The following is a 26,198-nucleotide window of genomic DNA, read 5'->3' on the forward strand; positions in this document are numbered from 1 at the left end:
ATATGGGTTTAGAGGCTTGGGAAAAGTATAGAAAGTTACTTGTCAAAATGTTAACTTTTTAATATCCTTGACAGAGAGGGTAGGCATAAAAGAATCGAGGACACATCAATAAATGTTCCTTGCTAAAATTTCACACATTAAAATGAGCATTTATATATATAAGTAAATGATTTTTAATGAAATATTTAATTTTATAAATATAATATATAGATATAATAAATATAGTATATAATAATTTGTGTAATATATAATAAGTGTGATATATACTGATTTACTAGTCAATATAATAATAATTTAAAATAAATAATAATTAAAAGAAAAATGGAACCATTTTTTGAAACTACAACCTAGGGACTCCTGGGTGGCTCAGCAGTTGAGCATCTGCCTTCTCTCATGCCCTGATCCTGGGGTCGAAAGATCGAGTCCCCCACTGAGCTTCCTGTAGGGAGCCTGCTTCTCCCTCTTCCTGTGTCTCTGCCTCTCACTCTGTGTCTCTCATGAATAAATAAATAAAATCTTAAACCTACAACCTGAGTGCTACACTCTGGGTTCTGGAGATTTCATCAAGCCCCTCCTACCCTCTGAGGTTTAAGTGGTGGCTGACTTTCCTGTCTTCTATTGCTTGTTTTTAAATTTGCTAGGTATAACCACAAATCTGGCAGATGTTATTTGATGGTTTCGTGTATATTAGTCTTCTTTAAAAGATTTTTTTTATTTATTCATTTGAGAGACAGACAAAAAGAGCACAGGCAGGGGGAGAAGGAGAGGCTGATTCCCCACCAAGCTGTGATCCTGACTGTGGGGCTGGACCCTAGGACCTGGAGATCATGACCTGAGCCAAAGGCATACGCCCACCCATCTGAACCACCCAGGTGCCCCTTTATTTTGTCTTTTTGATTAGTTTATCACATAAGTATTGTACTTCCATGCAAAACTTAGTATTCTATACATTATCAAATACCATTTGGGTAGATGTGTGGGATATCCAAACTAAAGCAAATAGTAACAGTAGTGCAGCCTGCCTTCCTCCAACAATATAAAGACCTAGACCAGTGGTTCTCAACTGGGGCAATTTTACCCCCTATCCTCCAGAGGAATTTTGACAATCTGAAGACATTTTTTTGGTTGTCATAACTCCATGGAGGAGGGAGGGATGGACTACTGACATTCAGCAGATAGAGGCTAATGATACTACTACACATTCTTTAATACAGAGGGCAGCCCCCAACAACAAAGACTTTTCCAGCCAAAATGAGAGCAGTGACACAATTGGGAAACTTTGTCTAGGATTTCAACCACAAGGACAAGTAGTACTGGTTGAGACTCTAAGGGACAAAGATTCCCAAGGGGATGAAGGGGCAAGCTTTTATTAGCAAGGTTGAGTTAAAAAGTAGCATAGGCAGTGGGGTTCCTGGCTGGTTCAGTTGGTAGAGCACCTAACTCTTGATCTTGGGCTTGTGAGTTCAAAGCCCCATGTTGGGTATAGAGATTACTTAAAAAAAAGAAAGAAAAAAAAAAAAGAAAAGTAGCATAGGGAGTGATTCTCAAACTTTGGTTTTTAGCAGCAGAATTTATCTGTTCAATGATCTTAACTCTATTACAAAATACAGATACATTTCTTTTAATATGTATTAAAGGACTTTCAACAATAAGATAAAGAGTTCACAGAAAAGGGAATGCAAGTAGCTTTTTTTTTTTTAAGATTTTATTTATTTATTCATGAGTGACACACACACAGAGAGAGAGAGAGAGAGAGAGACAGGCAGAGACACAGGCAGAGGGAGAAGCAGGCTCCATGCAGGGAGCCCGATGTGGGACTCGATCCTCGGTCTCCAGGATCATACCCAGGGCTGAAGGCGGTGCTAAACCACTGAGCCACCCGGGTGCCCACAAGTAGCTTTTAAACATGTGAAAGAGAAAGGAAAGACAGAAATAAATATGTGAAAGATGTAAAACCTCACTCATAAATTCACAATGAAATGCTATTTTTCACATATCAAGGTAGTAAGGAATCAAAATGTGACCATATGTTACATTGAAAAGGATGTGAAGTGGGCAGCCCGGGTGGCTCAGCATTTAGCACTGCCCTCAGCCCAGGGCGTGATCCTGAGGACCCAGGATTGAGTCCCACGTCAGGATCCCTGCTTGGAGCCTGCTTCTCCCTCTGTCTGTGTCTCTGCCTGTCTCTCTCTCTCTCTGTGTTCTCATGAATAAATAAATAAAATCTTAAAAAAAAAAAAAAGGATGTGAAGAGCCAGGCCCACTTGTATAGTAATAGTAAAAATGTAAATTCGAAAAAAAAATGTAAATTGGTACAACCGCACGGAGGGCAATTTGGCACTATTTATCAAAATGTAAAATGCAGGGCAGCCCGGGTGGCTCAGTGGTTTAGCGCCACCTTCAACCCAGGGTGTGATCCTGGAGACCTGGGATCGAGTCCCACATTGGGCTCCCTGCATGGAACCTGCTTCTCCCTCTGCCTGTGTCTCTGCCTCATATTCTCTCTCTCTCTCTCTCTCTCTCTCTCTCTCTAATGAATAAATAAATAAAATATTTTTAAAAAATGTAAAATGCATATGCCTTTTAATCTGACAATTCCAATTCTAGAAATATATTTTAGAGATATTCTTGCATACATGTAAAATAACATATATGCAAGAACATTCATTGTGCCATTCTTTGTTAGCAAAAAGTTGGAAATACACTAATTGTCCATGAGTGAGGGACTGGTTAAACATTTAACCAGTACATATGTTAATATGTAGGTAAATTATCACTTAAACTCAGGAAATGGGTAAACTCCCAGGCATTGCTTCTGGGGGGGCAAATGGGAGACTGAAAGGCAAAGGTATAAAGGAGTTTTGTTTTTGTTTTTACTGTAAAATCTTTTGTGTGCTCTGAAGCCTTCACCATGTGCATCACTAAATATCATACATGCGTTAGTATGTACATGTGTAACACATGTAACACATACATGTGTTAGTATGTCATATATTACATATCTTAAATACATAAAAAGAAGGCTGTTCTCTTTGAAGCAGACGACCCAAGTTCCCACCACAACATTTCTCAAGACATCACTAAGAAGATTTAGGGTCCTAAAAAAACATAGTAAGGAAGCCACTGTTAGATTTGTATTAGGGTAGACTAATTGCTATATTAATAATCCATGGATTCCAATGGCTACGTGCAACAAAACTTACTTCTCATTCATATAACAATCCTATACCACTGCTCTTCATCAGGTGGCTTTTGGAGTCAACTTTCCTTTGGAAAGTGAACAAGAGTTCTATCTTGTAGCTCTGCCACTGGACAGGCAAAGGAAATTAAGTAACTAATATCTGTTGAAAGGTTTTATGGGCCAGTCCTGGAATAGACACTGCTCCTTGTCCCATTCAACTACCTAAAAAGAGTCAAGTGGCTACAAACCAGGAATCCTGGGAAATTATATCCTTCAAGGTGACAGAATAAAGTTGAGGGCAAACAAAAGACGATGATGAGGATCCACTCATTATAAGTTTTTTTTTCCATTTAAGACATGAAATACTTTATTCAGACCCTCCAGAGAAATGCACAATTTGCGTCTGTAACAAATCATCATTTTTTAAAGTATAGGTCAGTTATTGTATATGAGAGTACATGCTGCCACATACAAATTAACTGGAGTATAAATTTTCAATGTTCAAAACAGAATAAGTCTTCCTGTAAAAGCAGTACCTTTGTGATATTTTTGTTGTTGTTGTTGTTGTGGGGTGAGCAGCAGAGGGAAAGAGAGAGAAAAAAAATCTTTTTTAAAAAAAAGAATTATTGGGGATCTCTGGGTGGCTCAGCGGTTTGGCACCTGCCTTTGGCCCAGGGCGTGATCCTGGAGTCCCGGGATCGAGTCCCACGTCAGGCTTCCGGCATGGAGGCTGCTTCTCCCTCTGCCCGTATCTCTGCCTCTTTCTCTCTCTCTCTCTCTCTCTCTCTCTCTCTCTGTGTGTGTGTGTGTCTATCATAAATAAATAAATAAATAAATCTTAAAAAAAAAGAGGGTGCCATGATAGTCAAGTGCCAAATTATTAAAAAAAAAAAAAGAATTATTTTTTTGAGAGAGAAAGAGAGCAAACAAGTGGAGGGGAGAGGGAGAGAATCTCAAACAGACTCCCCACTGAGCTCAGAGACTAACTTGGGGCTTGATCTCACAATCCTGAGATCTTGACCTCCTAAGCCCAAATCAAGAGCTGAAAACTTAACAGACTGAGCCACCCAAGTGTCCCACCTTTGTGACATTTTTAACATTAGTATTCTTCTTCTTCTTCACCTTCTCCTCTTATAGAATCCACACCAACCTTCTCATAATTCTTCTCAAGGGTAGTCATGTCCTCACAGGCCTCAGAAAACTCTTTGTTCCCGATGCCCTCAGCCACCTATCAGTGAACAAAAGCACACTTGGCATACATCAGGTCAGATTTGTGGTCCAGATGAGCCCAGGCCTCAGCAATGGCTGTGATGTTGCTCAGCATGCTCACAGCTCACTGTAATTTGGCCAGGTCTGCACCAGGTCTCACAGTGAGAGGGTGGCAATTAATGCCAACTTTGAAGCCAGGCGGGCACCAGTCCACAAACTGGATGGTATGCTTGATCTTGACGGTGGCAATGGCAACATTGACATCTTTGGGAACCACCTCACCATGGTACAATATCCAGGAAGCCATGTATTTACCATGACAAGGGTCACATTTCACCATCCAGTTGGCTGGCTCAAAGCATGCATTGGTGATCTCTGCTACAGCAAGCTGTTCATGGGAGGCTTTCTCAGCAGAGATGACAGAAGCATATGTGGCCAGAGGGAGTGGATGTGGGGATAGGGCACCACCTTGGTCTGGAATTCTCTCAGATGAACATTCAGGGCCCCATCAAATTTGAGGAAAGCAGTGATGGAGGACACAATTTGACCTATCAACCTATTTAGGTTAGTGTGGTTTGGAAGTTCAATATGGAGGTTTCTACAATATATGTCATAGTTGGCCTCATTGTCTACCATGAAGGCCCTCCAGGGTGGTGTGGGCAGTGAGGATGGAATCGTAGGGCTCAAAGATAGCTGTGGAAACCCAGGGCAGTTGGGTAAATGGAGAAGTCCAGCTTGGACTTCTTGCCACAATCGAAAGAGACATTCCATCAGCAGGGAGGTGAACCCAGAACCAATTCCCCCCTCCAAAGCTATGGAATATCAAGAAGCCCTGAAGACCTGTGCACTGGTTGCCCAGTTTCTAAATTTGGTCTAAGGCAAAGTCAATGATCTCCTTGCCAATGATGTAGTGCCCTCAGAAATAGTTATCGGCAGCATCTTCCTTGCCAATGAAGAACTGCTCAGGGTGGAAGAGGTGGCAGTAGGTGCTAATGCAAATTTCATCAATGACTCTGAGTTCCAGGTCTACAAACATCACCCTGGGCACATGCTTACCAGCACCCATCTCACTGAAGAAGGTGTTAAAAGAGTCATCTCCTCCCACAATGGTCTTATCCCAGCAGACATTACCAATTTGGACACCAGCCTGGCCAACATGGATGGAGATTCATTCACACATGGTTGCTGCTTTGTGGCTACTGAGCAGATGGTGGAGACATTGTTGCTTCTCGTAGTGTGACTCAGGTAGTCAATGTAGGGGAAAGTCCACTCATTATAACTTTGTAAAGAGTTTCCAGGGGCTCCTGAGTGGCTCAGTTAGCTAAGCATCTGACTCTTAATTTCAGCTCAGGTCATGATCACAGTCATGAGATCAAGACTCGCATCGGGTGCCATGCTCAGCAGAGAGTCAGCTTGAGGTTCTCTCTGTCTCTCCATTTGCCTTCTCTCTCTCTCACAATGAGTAAATAAATCTTAAAAAAAAAAAGTTAAAAAAAAAGTTTCTATCTAGCTTTCAATGGAATGGATCCACCTCTTCTATGGTGTCGTTTGATGAACAAAAGCCTTAATCTTATGTAGGCTAATTTATCAGTCTTGTTCTTTGAATTGGGTTGTTTGTTTTCTTCTCTCTTTTTTTTTTACTGAGCTATAATTGACATATACCATTGTATTAGTTTTAGGTGTACACCATAATGATTTGATATATGCATATATTCCAAAATGATTACCAGAATGAGTTTCGTTAACATTTACCACCATACAAAGTCACAAAATTTTGCATGTATGTGTGTGATGAGAACTTTTAGGGGCACCTGGGTGGCTCAGCATTTGAGCATCTGCCTTTGGCTCAGCGCGTGATCCTAGAACTTTTAGATTTATTTTCTTAGCAATTTTCAAATATATAATACAGTTTTGTTAACTACAGTCACCATGCTATACATTATATCCCCAGGACTTATAACTGGAAGTTTATGCCTTTTGACTACCTTCACTCATTTTGCCTACCACCTGCTTCTGGTAACCATTAATCTGTTCTGTTTTTATGAATTTGGTTTGGGGGCGCTGGGGTGGCTCAGTGGTTGAGTATCTGCCTTTGGTTCAGGTCGTGATCCCAGGATCCTGGGATCGAGTCCCACATCAGGCTCCTGCAGGGAGCCTACTTCTTCTTCTGCCTGTGTTTCTGTGTCTCTCATGAATAAACAAATGAAATCTTAAAAAAAAAAAAATTTGGTTTGGTTTTAGATTTCACATGTAAATGAAATCCTACAATACTAATCTTTTTTCTGACTTCTTTCATTTAGCATAACATCCTCAAGGTCCATCCATGTTGTTGCAGGATTTTCTTCTTTTTATGGCTGAGTAATATTCCACAAATATCATATTTTCACATTTTCTTTATCCATTCATCCCTCAGTGAACACTTAGGTTGTTTCCTTGTTTTTGCTGCTGTAAATAATGCTTCAGTGAATATGAGTGCGCAGATACCTTTTGAGATAGTGATTTCATTTTCTATGGATAAATATCCAAAAGTGGAATTGCTAGATTATTTGTTAGTTCTATTTTCACTTTTTTGAGGAACATCCATTATGTTTTCTATTGTAGCTGCATTCCTAAATGTACACAAGGGTTCCCATTTCTCCACATCTTTGCCAACATTATTATTATTATTATTATTATTATTCATGAGAGACACAGAGAGAGAGAGAGGAAGAGACACAGGCAGAGGGAGAGGCAGGCTCCATGCAGGAAGCCTGATGTGGGACTTGATCCCGGGACTCCAGGATCACAGCCTGGGCCAAAGGCAGGCACTAAACCGCTGAGCCACCCAGACATCCCCAACACTTATTACTGTTTATCTTTTTCTTAAGATTTTATTTATTTATTCATGAGAGACACAGAGAGAGACAGAGAGAGGCAGAGACATAGGCAGAGGGAGAAACAGGCTCCATGCAGGAAGCCCGATGCAGGACTCGATCCCGGGACTCTGGGATCTCGCTCTGAGCCGAAGGCAGACCCTCAGGTGTCCCTATTCCCTGAGCCACCCAGGCATCCCTATTGCTTATCTTTTTGATGATAGTCATTCTAACAGGTGTGAGGTGATATCTCTTTGTGGTTTTGATTTGCATTTCCCTGATGGAGAGTGATATTGAACACTTTTTCATGTACCTCTTGGCCATCTGTATGTTTTTTTTGTTTGTTTGTTTGTTTTGGAAAAATATCTATTCAGATCCTCTGCCCAGTCTCTCTCTCTCTTTTTTTTTTTTTTTTTTTTTTTTTAGATTTTATTTATTCATGAGGGACACAGAGAGAGGCAGAGACATAGGCAGAGGGAGAAGCAAGGTCCATGTAGGAGCTCGATGTGGGACTCAATCCCAGAACTCTGGGACCACATGGTAGGACAAAGGCAGACACTCAACTGCTGAGTCACCCAGACGTCCCCTCACAAACAACTGAATTAAAAAATGGGCAGAGGTGGGGCAGCCCGGGTGGCTCAGGGGTTTGATGCCTGCCTTTGGCCCAGGGCGTGATCCTGGAGACCCAGGATTGAGTCCCATGTCAGGCTCCCTGCATGGAGCCTGCTTCTTCCTTTGCCTGTGTCTCTGCCTCTCTCTCTCTCTGTGTCTGTCATGAATAAATAAATAAAATCTTAAAAAATAATAAAAATAATAAATTAATTTTTAAAAAAATAAATAAAATAAAAATTAAAAATGGGCAGAGGGGACTCCTGGGTGGCTCAGTGGTTGAGCGCCTGCCTTCAGCCCAGGGCATAATCCTTGGGTCCTGGTATCAAGTCCCACATCAGGCTCCCTGCATGGATCCTGCTTCTCTCTCTGCCTATGTCTCTGCCCCATCTCTCTCTGTGTCTCTCATGAATAAATAAATAAACTCTCTTAAAAATAAAAATAAAATAAATTGTGGGATTTTCTTTTTAGTTTTATGAGTTTATTTTTTACTTTTTTTTAAAAAAAGATTTTATTTATTCATGATAGTCACACAAAGAGAGAGAGAGAGAGGCAGAGACACACAGGCAGAGGGAGAAGCAGGCTCCATGCAGGGAGCCCGACATGGGACTCAATCCCAGGTCTCCAGGATCGCGCCCTGGGCCAAAGGCAGGTGCTAAACCACTGTGCCACCCAGGGATCCCCCTTTTTACTTTTTTTAAATACATATTTTGGATAGTAACCTCTTATCAGATATATGATTTATGAATTTTTTTTCTATTCCATAGGTTACCTTTTCATCTCATTGATGGTTTTCCTTGCTATACAGAAGGTTTTTAGTTTGATATAGTCCCACTTGTTTGTTTTTGCTTTTGTTGCCTTTGCTATTGGTGTCAAAACTAAAAAAATCATCTCTAGGGCAGCCCCAGTGGCCCAGTGGTTTAGCGCCACCTTCAGCCTGGGGTGTGATCCTGGAGACCCGGGATCGAGTCCCACATGAAGTACCACATCGAGTCCCACATCGGGCTCCCTGCATGGAGCCTGCTTCTCCCTCTCCCTCTGCCTATGTCTCTGCTTCTCTCTCTGTCTCTCTGTCTGTCATGAATAAATAAAGTCTTTTAAAAAAAATCATCTCTAAGACTGTTGTCTAGGAGCTTTACTCCCCCTATGTTTTCATCTAGGAAGTTTATGGTTTAAGTTTTATGTTCAAGTCTTTAATCCATTTTGAGTTGAAATTATGTATGGTAAAAGATAGTGGTCCAGTTTTATTTTTTGCATCTGGCTGTCCAGTTTTCCCAATACCATTTATTGAAGAAACTATTCTTTCCCTACTGTATATTCTTGGCTTTTTTTTTATTTTTTTTTAATTTTTATTTTATTTATGATAGTCACACACAGAGAGAGAGAGGCAGAGACACAGGCAGAGGGAGAAGCAGGCTCCATGCACCGGGAGCCCGACGTGGGATTCGATCCTGGGTCTCCAGGATCGCGCCCTGGGCCAAAGGCAGGCGCCAAACTGGTGCGCCACCCAGGGATCCCTATTCTTGGCTTTTTTTGTCACAGTGTTTTGCTGTATCTTATAAGATCTCTATATATTTCAGATTAAAGTCCTTTGTTGGATATGTGATTTGCAAATATTCATCCTAGTCTGCAGTTTGTCTTTCATTCTCTTAACTGCATCTCTTGGGATCCCTGGGTGGCGCAGCGGTTTGGCGCCTGTCTTTGGCCCAGGGTGCGATCCTGGAGACCCAGGATCAAATCCTACATCGGGCTCCCAGTGTATGGAGCCTGCTTCTCCCTCTGCCTGTGTCTCTGCCTCTCTCTCTCTCTCTCTCTGTGACTATCATAAGTAAATAAAAATATATATATTAAAAAAAAAAACCCTGCATCTCTTTATGGAGCAGAACTTTTTAATATTACTAAGGATCAATTTATCAAATTTTTCTTTTATGAGTTTTGTTGTTGGTATTATATCTAACTCTTTGCTTAACCAAAGGCCACAAATATTTTCTTACATTTTTCTTCCAGAAGTTTTTTTTTTTTTTTTAAGATTTTATTTATTTATTCTTGAGAGACACAGAAAGAGCGAGAGAGAGGCAGAGACACAGGCAGAGGGAGAAGCAGGCTCCGTGCAGGGATCCTGACGTGGGACTCTTGGGACTCGATCCTGGGTCTCCAGGATCAGGCCCTGGGCTGACGGTGGCACTTAACTGCTGAGCCACCGGGGTGTCCTCTTCCAGAAGTTTTATAGTTGTTCACTTACATTTAAGTCCACTTCATTTGGGCTAGTTTTTTTTTTTTTTTAAGATTTTTATTTATTTATTCATGAGAGACACAGAGAAGAGAAGCAGACTCCTTGCAGGGAGCCTGATGCAGGATTCAGTTCCAGGACCCTGGGATCATGACCTGAGCCAAAGGCAGATGCTTAACCACTGAGCCACCCAGGCGTCCCACAGTATATAGATCTTGCACATATTTTGTTAGATATAAACCTAAATATCTCATTTTTGGTAGGCTATGGGTACTTTTTAAAATTTCAAATTCTAATTGGTCATTCCTAGAATATAAAAATATAGTTGATGGGGCCACTGCCTTCCACTCAGGTCATGACCCCAAGGAACAGAGAGCCTGCTTCTCCCTCTCCCTCTGCCTGCTGCTCCCTGTCCCCCCCACCCCCAGTTGTGCAGGTGCGCACTCGCTCTCTCTCTCTCTCTCTCTCTCTCTCTCAGTTAAATAAAAATAAAGAAGTAAGTAATCTTTAAAAGAAAAAAACATTTGAATTTTAATGTTAAGCTAGTAATCTATGACTTTACTAAACTCACTGGTTCTAGGAGGTGCTTTTTTGTTTTCAGATTTTATTTATTTGAGAGAAAGAGATCATGAGCAGGGGGAGGGGCAAAGGGAGAGGGAGAAACAGGCTCCACACTGAGCAGGGAGCCTGATACGGGGCTCCATCCCAGGACTCCAGGATCACAACCTGAGCCAAAGGCAAATGCTTAATGAACTGAGCCACCCCTGGTTCTTTTTTTTTTTTTTTTTAAAGATTTATTTATTTATTTATGATAGAGAGAGAGAGAAAGAGAGAGAGAGGCAGAGACACAGGAGCAGGCTCCATGCCAGGAGCCTGATGTGGGACTTGATCCCGGGACTCCAGGATCGCGCCCTGGGCCAAAGGTAGGCGCCAAACCACTGAGCCACCCAGGGATCCCCGGCACCCCTGGTTCTAACAGCTTTTTAGTAGATTCTTTTTGATATTGTCTACATAGACAATCACGTTATCTGAGATTAGAGACTGTTTTATTCTTTCTTTTCAAATCGGTTTGCCTTTTCCTGTTCTTGCCTTATTGTATGGGTTATAATTTCCAATACAATGTTTAATGTGAGTAATGAGAGCAGACATCCTTGTCTTCTTCATATATTAGGAAGAAATATTTAGTCTTTCCTATTATGTGTAATATTAGCTGCAATGTTTTGTAGACTTTCTCTCTCAGGAGAAGGAAGTTTCTTTTATCCCTATTTTGCTGAGAGTTGTTTTTTAGATTTTTTTTAAATTTATTCATTTGAGAGACAAATACAGCAAGAGCATGAGCAGGGTGTAGGGTTAGAGAGAGAGGGAGAAGCAGACTCCCCACTAATGAGGGAGCCTTATCCCAGGACCTTGGGATCATGATCAGAGATGAAGGCAGATGCCTAACCAACTGAGCTACCAAGGTGCACTGAGAGTTTTATTCATTTATTTATTTTTAAAGATTTATTTATTTATTCATGAGACACACACACACACACACACACACACACAGACACAGGCAGAGGGAGAAGCAGGCTACCCCACAGGGAGCCCAATGTGGGACTAGATACAGTATCCCAGGATCACACCCTGAGACAAAGGCAGGCGCTCAACCACTGAGCCACCCAGGCATCCCATCTGAGATTTTATTTTATTTTATTTTATTTTATTTTATTTTATTTTATTTTTTATTTTCAAGTAGGCTCCACCTTGGAGCTTGAACTCACAACCCTGAGATCAAGGGTCAGACACTGAACCAACTAAGCCACCCAGGCACCCCTCTTGCTGGACATTTTAAAAGGCTGTGCCACTGCCACTACAATACAGCTCTGTGACTGGGTTTGTCCTGGGGTCAGGCAAAAGAAAAAAAAAAGGAAAAAACAAGAAAGATTCCTCCACACTCTCTTGCTTGCAGGAACCCTCTTTCCTGGTCGTCTGACCAGAAATACAGTATTTCTCTAGGTTTTGATGCCTGTACCACTTGTGCTGTTATGTGCTATAGCCATCTTGGAGTCAAAGCAAAGAGATAAAAGAGGAAAAATATTGGAAACTGTGTATGTCTTTCCCCTTTGGTTCCCCTTCCCAATCTACCTGCTACTATGTTTTAAGTGTCCTCAAGTAGTTACTTTCTATATTTTGTCCAGAATTTTTAGTTGTAATCATTGAGAAAGATGGGCTGTAGTGGGATTACTCTATCTTGGCCAGGACCAGAAACCAGAACTCTTGAAGTATTTTATGGATTGATCCCATATCACATCTCTGTATGTCTGTATTATTTATTTATATATGTGTGTGTGTGTATATATATATATATATATACACACAAACACACACACATTTCATTAAAAAAAAACACTTGAGGGGATCCCTGGGGGCGCAGCAGTTTGGCGCCTGCCTTTGGCCCAGGGCACGATCCTGGAGACCTGGGATCAAATCCCACGTCGGGCTCCCGGTGCATGGAGCCTGCTTCTCCCTCTGCCTGTGTCTCTGCTGCTCTCTCTCTCTCTGTGACTATCATAAAATAAATTAAAAAATAAAAAGAAAAAAAAAACACTTGAGTTTTAAAAACATTTCTTCTGGAATGAACTATTGCTAGCATTATTATTATGCAATTTAACAAAATAACAATATAATTCTGATAATTATTATTTTTTAAAGATTTTATTTATTTATTCATGAGAGACACAGAGAGAGACAGAGAGAGGCAGAGACACAGGCAGAGGGAGAAGCAGGCTCCATGCAGGGAGCCCGACGTGGGACCTGATCCTGGGTCTCCAGGATCATGCTGAAGGTGCTAAACTGCTGAGCAACCCATGCTACCCAATTCTGATAATTATTAAGAAAAAATTTATATTGGAATTGTATACCTAATGACACAAATCAGTATGACTTTTTTTTTCAATTAATTTAAGCATCTAGGGGATCCCTGGGTGGCTCAGCGGTTCAGTGCCTGCCTTTGGCCCAGGGCGCGATCCTGGAGTCCCGGGATCAAGTCCCACATCGGGCTCCCACATGGAGCCTGCTTCTCCCTCTGCCTGTGACATACTCTGCCTCTCTCTCTCTCTCTCACTCTATGTCTATCATAAATAAATAAATAATTCTTCAAAAAAATAATTTAAGCATCTACAGAATGAATATTATGACTAGAATGAGAGAGGTTCAGCATCAATCAGCTCTGAAAAACCTTGTACACATACCTAAGTAGTTGAAAATGAAAGGAATTTTGTTATTGCTGTCACCCAATTCTTTGAACTTCTTCCTAGTTATGTGCCAAAAATCACATAATTTCTATTTTCAAAAATTATTCTTAATGATCTAATAGCTGACAATTTGACTAGTTCTTCCTTTGGATTTTGGAAGGAAAGAATTGGAAACTACTTGATCTTCAAAAAGATTTGTTACTCAATGATTAGTGTCATTCACTTTCTCATTTTGTGAGAAGATTCAGCAAGACTGACAAATAAATATGTAATTGTATCCAATTTTCTTCTACAGGAGACATTTTGTTTAATAAAGAAAGATTATGGGTAGCCCCAGTGGCCCAGTGGTTTAGCGCCACCTTCAGCCCACAGTGTGATCCTGGGGACCTAGGATCAAGTCCCATGTCAGGCTCCCTGCTTCTCCCTCTGCCTGTGTCTCTGCCTCTTTCTCTCTCTGTGTCTCTCAGGAATAAATAAATAAAATCTTTAAAAAAAAAAGATTAGAATATTAAATATTGTTAAGTCAATACATTTTTGTAACATTCTTTTATCTTATTAAGCAGCTTGAATATATTTTTGTCAAAACTTTGAAATTCCAAATTTAGCCCAATGTACAGAGTAATGATGTCCAGTAGAAATAGAATGTGAGTCACATACATAATTCTAATTTTTTCAGTAGCCATACTAAAAAAAATTAAAACAGGCAAAATTAATGTAATAATGCATTTTATTTAGATTAACATATTAAAATATCATATCATTTCAAAGTATAATCAATATAATAAAACTTATGCTGTCTTGGTTTTTACATTTAAATATTTTTTAAAAAAGATTTTACTAAAAAAAAAAGATTTTACTTATTTATTCATGAGCGAGAGAGAGAGATAGGCAGAGGGAGAAGCAGGCCCCATGCAGGAAGCCCGATGTGGGACTCAATCCTGGGACTCCAGGATCATGCCCTGGGCGGAAGGCAGTTGCTAAACTACTGAGCCACCTAGGGATGCCCCCCAAGTCCTCATTTCTTAACAAGAAATGATGTTAATACACAGTGTGATAACTTATAAAATTATAAAAACATTTTATAAGGGCTATACTTGTGAGCATAATGTAACATTTAATTTTATTGAATCATTATATTGTACACCTGAAACTAATATTGCATATCAACAATATTTAAATTTTTAAAAAATTAAAAATGAAAAAAATTTTATAAAGATTTGTCATATAAAATAAGTTACTAAGGGGGATCCCTGGGTGGCGCAGCGGTTTGGCGCCTACCTTTGGCCCAGGGCCCAATCCTGGAGACCCGGGATCGAATCCCACATTAGGCTCCCGGTGCATGGAGGCTGCTTCTCCCTCTGCCTGTGTCTCTGCCTCTCTCTCTCTCTCTCTCTCTGTGTGTGACTATCATAAATAAATAAAAATTAAAAAAAATAAAATAAGTTACTAAAAGCAGCCAAATAAGATTTTAAAGGTGGTCAATACAAACATCTAGTGATAAAATAAACAAGTCCTGGGCAATGTACTGTACAGCATGGTGACTATAGTTAACAATATTATATTATATATTTGGAAGTTGCTAAGAGGGTAGATTTTGAAAGTTCTCATCACAAGAAAAATATCTGTAACTATGTGTGGATGACAGATGTTAACAAGACATATGATTATTTCACAATGTATCAATATATACATGTATCATTATATTATATAACTGAAACTAATATGTCAATGATACCTTAATAAAAAATAAAGAAAAATGGAGAAGCAAAAAAATACTTAATCATTCATTTTTCATAAGATCAATTCACAAATTCCTAAAATACAAACTATTACTTCTCTAAATAATTTAGTATATAAGTAGAATTTTAAAGATATGTATTTTTTTAAAAGATATGAATTCTTTTTTAAGATTTTATTTATTCATGAGAGACACACAGAGAGAGGCAGAGACACAGGCAGAGGGAGAAGCAAGCTTCCTGCAGAGAGCCTGATGTGGGACTTGATCCCAGGACCTCTCAATCCCATGATCTCAGAATGACGACCTGAACCAAAGACAGATGCTCAACTGCTGAGCCACCCAGACACCCCAAAAGATATGTAATTAATAATGTCACAAGAACTGGAATGAGTGGGTATCCCTGGGTGGCTCAGCTGTTTAGCGCCTGCCTTCACCCCAGGGCATGATCCTGGAGTCCCGGGATCAAGTCCCGGGATTGAGTCCCACTTTGGGCTCCCTGCATAGAGCCTGCTTCTCTCTCTGTGTCTCTCATGAATAAATAAAATCTTTAAAAAAAAAAAAAAAAAAAAAAAAAAAAAAAAAAAAAAAGGACAGCCATCTGGCTCAGCCCGGATGGCTTTTTTAGCACCACCTTCAGCCCAAGGAGTGATCCTGGAGACCTGGAATCAGGTCCTATGTCAGGCTCCCTGCATGAAGCCTGCTTCTCCCTCTGCCTGTGTCTCTGCCTCTCTCTTTCTCCTCTCTGTGTATTCTCATGAATAAATAAATAAAATCTTAAAAATAATTTTTTTAAAAAAAGAAAGAACTTGAATGAGTATCTCCTCTTTTCCACTCTGTAAGGTCAATAACTACCTTTTTTTTTTTTTTTTTTTCACTTTTGGCTTCAACTTTTGACCCAATGTCTAGCATTAGCATTGGAGCTCAAGAAATGTTTTTTTAATGAATCAGAAGTTTCATAATCATTAATACAGTGTAACTTCATTTAGCCGAGTAAGTTTTGGTACTAGTGTCTCAAAGAAGAGCCAGAAGAAACTCAACAGAGGAAACTAGGATGAGTAATATTCTCTTCTATCACTCCCAATTCCTAATGGTGGGAAGCCCTTGAATGGTATTTACTCATTCCAAATATTACCCCATACCTGAGAGATAATAGTAGAGAGCAAAATGATTTGCTTTTGTCTATTGATCTGTCCTGGGCTTCATGTGGCAGAAATTTCTTTGGGGTTAAATGAGAAATATTCCAAGCTAACTTCAGATTAGTACATGAGATTCTGTGCTAATAGCATAAACCCTCTGAGGAAGAACTGGTGAAGGAGCCTTGTATTTACCTTTTAGGTTTCCAAAGAGAGCACTGGCTCACCTCGAAGATAACAAAGTCCTCTGGGCAAAATCAAGGTATGCCATGATTATCAGGCCAGCTCCTGAAGTATTAAGAGATAGACAGAAATCCAGGTCATGATGTTTTCTTGGAAACATCTTTGCCACTTACACCTCTTGTATGAAGCCCTCTGATGTTTCTACCTAATTTTATTGGTTTGAGTAATATCAAATATGTTTGATTTAAAACTTATTGGGAAAAAAACAAAACAAAACCTTATTGGGCCCTGGTTTTTAGCTTTACCTGTCATATTAATTCTACCTTGAAATCTTCACTTATTTTCAGTTTTGAATATTTCTATAGAAACTGGTGTGATTTTATTTTATTTTACACATCCAGCATTATAATAGTTATTTATGCATTTGTATTATCTCGCCTGTTTGGTCATAAGCTTTGTAAGGATATTAAGATTTCTTTTATTTCTTTTTAAAGATTTTATTTATTTATTCATGAGAGACACAGAGAGAAAGGCAGAGACACAGGCAGAGGGAGAAGCAGGCTCCCTGCAGAGAGGACCTCTCAATCCCAAGACCTCAGAATTACGACCTGAGCCAAAGACAGACGCTCAACCACTGAGCCACCCAGGTACCCCTTAAGGTTTTGTGTATTAGGTCTTCAATTTTACAAAGTATCCACTATATACATATTTTATTTATTTATTCATGAAAGACAGAGAGAGAGAGAGGGGCACAGGATCACGACTTGAGCCAAAGGCAGATGCTCAACCACTGAGCCACCCAGGCATCCCTCCGATACTGTTTTTAAGGAATAGTTAAATAAGGATTATTAAAGAATTCCATTACTTAAAGATGGATCCTAAATCATTCTATTAATTTTTCTGGACACATCACATTTTCCCTGTGTATTTTAGCAAAAAAGAGGAAGTGATATAATGCTAGAAATTAATCAGCTGCTCTAGCCAGTAAAATATAATTTTGTTTTTTGGTAATAGCAAAAAATGTTAAACATTTCAAAAATAGCAAAGAGATGAAAATGGTAGGGTGGGCAAAACATTCAAAGATATTCCTGCCCTGCAGCATCTATCATCCCTGCTCCCCCCCCCCCCCCGCCCCCCATGTAGGCAGGGCCTGTAATTGCAATGGGATGGTTACTCCTTTGATTAAGTCACTTTCTATAAACCTTGTGTAGCCCACTGGAGAGATTCTCCTGCTGGCTTCCAGGAAGTAAGCTCTCCCGCGGTGAGGGAGTTTGTGAGCTGGCCACCTGATGGGGAACTGCAAGGGTCTCTAGGAGCAGCTGACATAAGCAAGATATCTAGGACCTCTGTCCTACAACCACCAAACTGAATTCTGCCAACAATCGGTGAGCTTGGAATAGGACCCCAAGCCTCAGATGAGATCAGACTCCCTGACTACACCTTGACTGTGGACTGTGGGACCCTGAGTAGCAGATACAGTCAAACCCTGCCAGGACTCTTGACCTATGGAAACTGCAGCAATAACTATGCTGTTTAGAGCTATGGAGTCTGTGGTTCATGATAACCTTTCTTCCCTCTCTCTCTCTTTCTTTTTTTTTTTTTTAAGATTTTATTTATTTTTTTCAGAGAGAGAGCAAGCACACAGGAGCAGGAGAAGGGGGCAGAGGGAGAAGCAGACTCCTACTAATAAGCAGGGAGCCCAATGTGGGTCTCCATGCCAAGACCCTGAGATCATGACCTGAACTGAAGGCATGACTGACTTACCTAGGTGCCTCTCCTAGTAACTTTTCATGAAACATAGGAAACTTACCCAGATGGCCTGCAGTAAGGGAAGAAATATTTTTGATGTGATTTAATGTGGTAACTATGGTATTTAATAATCCACACAGAATCTAAAATAAATTATGCAAAATATTCACCTGTGGGTTTTATCCAGTGTCAAAAACTTGAAGAATTTGGTACTTTACGGGTACCTGGCTAGTTCAGTCAGTAAAGCATGTGACTTGATCTCTGGGTCATGCGACTGAGTACCTTGGGTGGAATATTTACTCAAAAAAAAAAAAAATGGTACTTCAAGGAAACTTTCTAGTTTCATTTAAAAGAATCAGCCTTGGGATCCCTGGGTGGCACAGCGGTTTGGCGCCTGCCTTTGGCCCAGGGCGCGATCCTGGAGACCCCGGATCGAATCCCACGTCGGGCTCCTGGTGCATGGAGCCTGCTTCTCCCTCTGCCTGTGTCTCTGCCCCTCTCTCTCTCTCTCTCTCTCTCTCTCTCTCTCTCTCTCTGTGTGTGTGTGTGACTATCATAAAAAAAAAAATTAATAAAAGAGTCAGTCTTGGGGATTCCCTGGGTGGCTCAGTGGTTTAGCGCCTGCCTTTGGCCTGAGGCATGATTCTGGAGACCCAGGATCGAGTCCCGCATCGGGCTTCCTGCGTGGAGCCTGCTTATCCCTCCGCCCGTGTCTGTGCCTCTCTCTCTCTCTCATGAATAAATAAATAAAATCTTAAAAAAATAAATAAATAAAAGAATCAGTCTTACTAACCTCTACTACTTCAACTACTCAATTGTATTTTCTTTCCAGCTAATGACACATCCTGGGGATTAATGCTGTAACAGATGAAGATAATTTTTAAAACTTAAATTCAGGGGTATCTGGGTGGCTGTTGGTTAAGCATCTGACTCTTGATTTCAGATCAGGGCCTGATCTCAGGGTCGTGAGCTCAAGCCTCCCGTCAGGGTCTGCGCTGGACGCAGAACCTGCTTGAGATTCTCTCTCTCTTTTTTTTTTTTTTTTAAGATTTTTATTTATTTATTCATAGACACAGAGAGAGAGGCAGAGACACAGGCAGCCGGACAGGGAGAAGCAGGCTCCATGCAGCAGGGAGCCCGATGTGGGACTCGATCCGGGGTCTCCAGGATCACACCCCAGGCTGCAGGCGGCGCCAAACCGCTGCACTACCGGGGCTGCCCCTGCTTGAGATTCTCTTATGCTCTGCCCCTCTCCCGCTTCTCTCCCTCTCTAAAAACAAAAAACAAACTTAAATTCATAATAAGTTATTTTAAGCCTTTCAATAGTCTAGATTGTTCTAGAACTGAAGTTCTCTTTGCTTTTCCCAGGCTTTCCTTCATGAACAGTGCATTCTTGGACAATAGTTGAAGGATGAAAGAAATTAGGTTAAACCAGAACTGTCATTGCTTCCACCGTCCACACTGATTTCAGAACATCCCAAGGCCAAGGCCAAGGCCAGTACACCCCTTTTATACATTAGTGATCCACCCTTAACAGAAATATGTTTAAGTCTGGGAATAGCAGGAAGCTACGGAGGGTTTATGCTATCTTGACTGAACGTTAAATTGGGCCATTTTCCATTGTTCATTTGTATGGCATCTTAAGAAGTTGTCACATTGGAGATGTTACAGGGCAGTAGTATTTGGGACAGAGATGGGTAATGAGTGACCTATTTGTGAGGTAGGAGAAATGCTGTCATGAAAGGAAATGGATAAGGATAGTCTGAATCAGGCTACTGAAGGGTATAGTTGAGGTACCTTTATTTTTTTTAAGATTTTATTGGGGGGACGCCTGGGTAATAGAGCGGTGAGCATCTGCCTTTGGCTCAGGGCGTGATCCTGGGGTCCTGGAATGGAGTCCCACATTGGGCTCCCTGCAAGGAGCCTGCTTCTCCCCTCTGCCTGTGTCTGCCTCTCTCTGTGTCTCTCGTGAATAAATAAATAAAATATTTAAAAAAACAGTAAAGATTTTATTGGGAATACAATTTTCTTACATTATATGCACCTACATATCCCCTGGCAAATCTTCCAGTACTCCAGTTTGAAGACCTCAGCCCTAGAATGTAAATTAATCCTGGTCAGTGATGGTATCTTATTATGATCTTTATTCCCTCCAGCCCTCCCTTAACACTGGGTGAGGCAGGTAGTAGAAAAGTAGACAATGGCCTTTCACTGGGCACAGGAGACTCTGGTCTGCTAGAAAGTGTCCCTCTGCCTGGAGAGAGTGGGATAACCAGTCCGATTCTTGCTTCATAATTCTCCCTTACATTTATTTCCCAGAGGCTATCTTTTTATCACCACATTACTTCAGAAATTACCATGTGAATAGAACCACTATCGTCTAAGCACTACAAATCCAACACAGATTTGTTGAACACCAACCTTGCTAAAGTTCTGTGGTTCTTTGAGGGAAGGGGTTGCTGATATGAGAGGCAGGTTCCTGAGTTTCAGGGACTCACAGTCCAGTGGGGAAAATGGACTCATGTACAGAAAGTTCAAACAGAATCATTTCGTTTTAAATAACATCTTCTATGCTCCTGAAGATCTCACATCAATTCAAACATCATGGTTCTTTTTTTTTTTTTTTTTAATTCATAAGAGACACACAGAGAGAGGCAGAGACATAGGCAGAGGGAGAAGCAGGCTCCCTGCAAGGAACCTGATATGGGACTCAATCCAGGACCCTGTGATCACAACCTTAGCCAAAGGCAGATGCTCAACCACTGAGCCACCCCACCTGGGGCACCTCCCCAAACATCGTGTTTTTTAAGACTAATTTGGACAAATATCTACAGCAAGATGATCTTTGTTTAGCAGCTTATGTACCAACAATATTTGCTATTGACCCAGCTCCCTGACTCTGAAATCATGTATTATTGAATTTTTTAACTTAGGAAGTTTGTATTATCTCCATATTTATATATTCAAAAGAATATTTAATATTCTTATGTCACAGGATCTCACCGTTTCATGATACAGATTCTTAAACAATGCATCTGCACTGCCCAAGGAAGAAAAGTACTGTAGTACAGTTGATTGTGTTTTACGGGAAGCACTTTATTCTGTAAATTAAACATGGGGACTTGGAGATGTTTCATCTGGAACTTGGAAGGTGGTTGACAAATAAGTATTGTCAGGAAACTGTACATACATGGTGGAAATGAGGCAATTTCAGAAATCCTGAACAAGTTGAAGGAGATTTGAGCGGGGAGTGTAGGAGAAAACATTAGTATACCTTAAAAAAAATGCACAATAGGACGGAAGGAGGTAGTTTTGCTTTGCCTGAGGCTAGAATGTTAATTGGTCTGTACTGCCCCCATTGAATTGGGATTTGCAGTTCTCCTACTCTCCCATCTAGCCTTCTGGGTGCAGAGGAAAGAGGACAAATGGTTTATTCTTCCCTCATTAATTCCATCCCTTTTAGACAGAGAACTGGATAAAGGAGACAAAAAAATTTTTTTCCTTTATTATAGAGAAGTTTTTATTTTTTTATTTTTTAAATTTTTTTTATAAATTTATTTTTTATTGGTGTTCAATTTGCCAACATCTAGAATAACACCCAGTGCTCATTCCATCAAGTGCCCCCCTCAGTGCCCGTCACCCAGTGACCCCCCACCCCCCGCCCACCTCCCCCTCCACCACCTCTAGTTCATTTCCCAGAGTTAGGAGTCTCTCATGTTCCATCTCCCTTTCTGATATTTCCCACTCATTTTTAGGAGACAGAAAATTTTAACCCAGCAAGCTGGAAGAGGGTCAGAAAACACACTCAAAAGCAAACACTGCTTTGCCAAGGGGAATGGGGCACTAAATGAACCACAAGAAGATATCCAGAAGGGTAGATGTAATCATGGCCTCAGAGCTCCAAAAATGGGGGTGGGGCGCTGGAGAGCTGATTTCAGGTCCGCAATAAAACCGTTTGAGACTTGGGGATTGAGAAAATACCAAAATCTAAATCTTAATGTAAGGTCTTAAAGTTATCTTTACATAATCCAAAAGAAGTCAATGGCAGTTTCCAGGGCCCTTATTATGCAAAAACGCTCAGGCAATCTTTGATGGGAGTCATTTTAAAGAAAGAGGAATGGAATCCAGGTGGAACTGGGTAGGCAGGGATTTCCAACTTTGGCAACCTTTCAGCCTTGGAGTGGTTAAAAATCTGAATGCCGAGGTCGTCCCTCAGGCTAGTTTACATTGGAATCTCTGGGGAGGGGTCCAGGTGTTAATATTTTTAAAGCTTCTCAGCTGATCCCAATATGGTGTGAAACCCCACTTTTAGAGAGCTGGGAAGCCCAGCTCTTGGACACTCACTGAATTTAAGTTAAAATATTCTGTTTAGAAGTCAAAACATGATTTAGTCGGCAATAAAATTTAGGAGTAGATATGATATTAGAGTATAATCAATATTTAGGAACTATGTAGGAAGCATTTCTCCATATTTAGTAGTTGAGTTCACCCTCTTCCTTTTTGCTTCTAGAGCACAGTTTTGGGGGTTGTGAGGTTGAGCTCAGGTTTGGCATAGAGATTGCTTTAAAAAGAGGGGGGAAAAGGAAAGACAGCCCTGACCCCCTTGGTGTAGCTCCTGCCTCACCCTCCCCTGACCTGCCCACTCTTCTATCTCTGGAGGATACCTTCACATAACTGCTGTATAAACACTAGCTTGCTTAAGAGTTTGTCTTCGAATTCTTTCTTGACCGAGCTCAAGAACCGGGGCCAGGAAACAGACTCACCCTTGACAAAACTGCTTCGTTTAAGAAACTGCAGCCAGAATGATCTTTTTTTTTTTTTTATCAAGGTAAAATGTACATGCAGTAAAATGCACAGATATTAACATTCTGATGAGTTTTGATAAATGAATACACCTGTGTAGCTGTGACCCCAGAATTTTCTTTATGCTCTCATAGTCAGCCCTGCCACTCTCCCCATAAGGACCTGCTTTTCTGACTTTCATTACCCTAGATCAGTTATTGAACTTTGCTGAAATGAAATCTCCCATCGCGCACTCGTTCACAGTGCTCTTTTAAAATTTATTTTTTATTTTAAAAGTTTACTTAAGTAATCTTTACAGCCAATGTGGGGCTTGAGCTCATGACCCTGAGATCAAGAGTCATATGCTCTTTCAACTAAGCCAGCCAGGAACCTCGGATCTTTAAAAATTTAAGGATTTATTTATGTATTTATTTATTTGAGAGAGAGAGCACATACATGAGCAGAGGGAGGGGCAGCAGGAGAGGAAGAGAGTGTTTTCTAGCAGGCTCCCCACTAAGCTCTGAGTTAGAGGGGGGCTCATCTGAGGACACTGAGATCAAGACTTGAGCTGAAACAAAGAGTTGGCTGCTTTACAGACAGAGCCACCCAGGTGCCCCTTATCTTTAAAAATTGAAAACACAAATTGGATCATGTCAATCCTCTGCTCAAAATCTTTAATGGCTCCCTATTACTCCTGGAATAAACTCCAGACTCCCCCTTGTGGCTAGCAAGGCCTTGTATCCCTCTTAGTCCTCTAACACCATCTGCAGGCTCTAGGCTCTGCTCATTTATAATGGTGTTCTATTCACACTGGTCTTTCCCAGCACCTTCTTACTCAGAATCTTTGCTCATCTCTGTTTCTCTTCAGTCCTATTGGCCTTTGGGCATCATCTTAAATGTTACTTCCTCTCAGAGGTATTCCCTGGTGCCCCAATTCTAAATTATGTTCTCCTTTGTTCTTTTCATTTCTGCCACTATCACATTAATAATTACCCACGGGCAGCCTGGGTGGCTCAGCGGTTTAGCGCTGCCTTCAGCCCAGGGCGTGATCCTGGAGACCCAGGATCGAGTCCCGCATCAGGCTCCCTGCATGGAGCCTGCTTCTCCCTCTGCCTGTGTCTCTGCCTCTCTCTCTCTCTCTCTCTCTCTCTCTCTCTCTCTGTCTCTGTCTCTCATGAATAAATAAATAAAATCTTTAAAAAAAAATAATTACCTATGTGTGTTTATTCAACTTTAAAATTGTTCATCTTGCTTTCTGCCCCTGGATGCCACCGAATAAGCATCGGTAAAGTCTCCCCTCCCACCACCGTCATGTCTAATTCAGAGTCTCCCAAAGACCCTGAGCAGTTGTGGAAGCTCTTCATCAGAGGTTTGAGCTATGAAACAACCAATGAGAGCCTGAGGAGCCATTTTGAGCAATGGGGAACGCTTACGGGACTGGGTGGCAGTGAGAGATCCAAACACCAAGCACTCTAGAGGCTTGGGGTTTGTCAAGTATGCCACCGTGTGAAGAGGTGGATGCAGCCATGAATGCAAGGCCATACAAGGTGGATGGAAGAGTTGTGGAACCAAAGAGGGCTGTCTCAAGAGAAGATTCTCAAAGACCTGGTGCCCACTTAACTGTGAAAAAGATTTTTGTTGGTGGCATTAAAGAAGGCACTGAAGAACATCATTTAAGAGATTATTTTGAGGGACACTTGGGTGGCTCAGCAGTTGAGCCTCTGTCTTCAGCCCAGGACGTGATCCTGGAGACCCGGGATCAAGTTCCACATCAGGCTCCCTGCATGGAGCTTGCTTCTCCTTCTGCCTGTGTCTCTGCCTCTCTCTCTCTGTGTGTTTCTCATGAATAAGTAAATTCTTAAAAAAAAAAAAGATGATTTTGAGGGCAACCCAGGTGGCTCAGCGGTTTAGTGCCTGCCTTCAGCCCAGGGCATGATCCTGGAGACCCTGGATCGAGTCCCACATTGGGCTCCCTGCATGGAGCCTGCTTCTCCCTCTGCCTGTGTCTCTGCCTCTCTCTGTGTGTGTCTCTCATGAGTAAATAAATAAAATCTTAAAAAAAAAAAGATTATTTTGAACAGTATGGGAAAATTGAAGTGATTGAGATTGTGACTGACCGAGGTAGTGGCAAAAAGAGCGGTTTTGTTTTTGTGACATTTGATGACCATGACTCTGTAGACAAGATTGTCATAAAAAAAATATCATACTATGAAAAATATCACAACTGTGAAGTAAGGAAAGCCCTATCTAAGCAAGAGATGGCTAGTGCTTCATCCAGCCAAAGAGGACGAAGTGGTTCTGGAAACTTTGGTGGTGGTCGTGGAGGTGGTTTTGGTGGGAATGACAACTTTGGTTGTGGAGGGAACTTCAGTGGTCGAGGTGGCTTCGGTGGCAGTCAAGGTGGTGGTGGATACAGTGGCAGTGGGGATGGCTATCATGGATTTGGTAATGATGGTAGCAACTTTGGAGGTGGCGGAAGCTATAACGACTTTGGCAGTTACAACAATCAATCCTCAAACTTTGGACCCATGAAAGGAGAAAATTTTGGAGGCAGAAGCTCTGGCCCCTATGGTGGGGGAGGTCAATACTTTGCCAAACCACGAAACCAAGGTGGCTGTGGCGGTTCCAACAGCAGCAGCAGCTATGGCAGTGGTAGAAGGTTTTAATTACTGCTAGGAAACAAAGCTTAGCAGGAGAGGAGAGACAGAGAAGTGACAGGGAAGCTACAGGTTACAACAGATTTGTGAACTCAGCCAAGCACAGTGGTGGCAGGGCATAGCTGCTACAAAGAAGACATGGTTTAGACAACTCATGTGTATGCGCAAAATACTCGAGGACTGTATTTGTGACTAATTGTATAACAGGCTATTTTAGTTTCTGTTCTGTGGAAAGTGTAAAGCATTCCAACAAAGGGTTTAATTTTTTTTTTTTTAATTTTTTTTTTTTTTTTATGATAGTCACAGAGAGAGAGAGAGAGAGAGAGAGAGAGAGAGAGGCAGAGACATAGGCAGAGGGAGAAGCAGGCTCCATGCACCGGGAGCCCGACGTGGGATTCGATCCCGGGTCTCCAGGATCGCGCCCTGGGCCAAAGGCAGGCGCCAAATCGCTGCGCCACCCAGGGATCCCAACAACAAAGGGTTTTAATGTAGATTTCTTTTTTGCACCTGTGCTGTTGATTGCTAAATGTAATAATCTGATCATGACACTGAATAAATGTGTCTTTTTTTAAATGTGCTGCGTAAAGTTAGTCTACTCTGAAGCCATCTTGGTAAACTACCCCAACAGTGTGAAGTTAG

The 26,198-nt window shown here is 41.2% G+C and overlaps 2 pseudogenes; one reads left to right on the forward strand and one right to left on the reverse strand.

The window, feature by feature from the left end:
* Positions 1–4,280: 4,280 nt before the first annotated feature.
* LOC129509585 (tubulin alpha-1A chain-like) lies at positions 4,281–5,570 on the reverse strand (annotated as a pseudogene).
* An 18,643-nt stretch (positions 5,571–24,213) lies between these two features.
* On the forward strand, positions 24,214–25,568 carry LOC129509362 (heterogeneous nuclear ribonucleoprotein A1-like; annotated as a pseudogene).
* Positions 25,569–26,198: the final 630 nt, after the last annotated feature.

Source organism: Nyctereutes procyonoides, unplaced genomic scaffold (genome assembly GCF_905146905.1).
Source record: "Nyctereutes procyonoides isolate TBG_1078 unplaced genomic scaffold, NYPRO_anot_genome, whole genome shotgun sequence".
Classification (NCBI taxonomy): domain Eukaryota; kingdom Metazoa; phylum Chordata; class Mammalia; order Carnivora; family Canidae; genus Nyctereutes; species Nyctereutes procyonoides.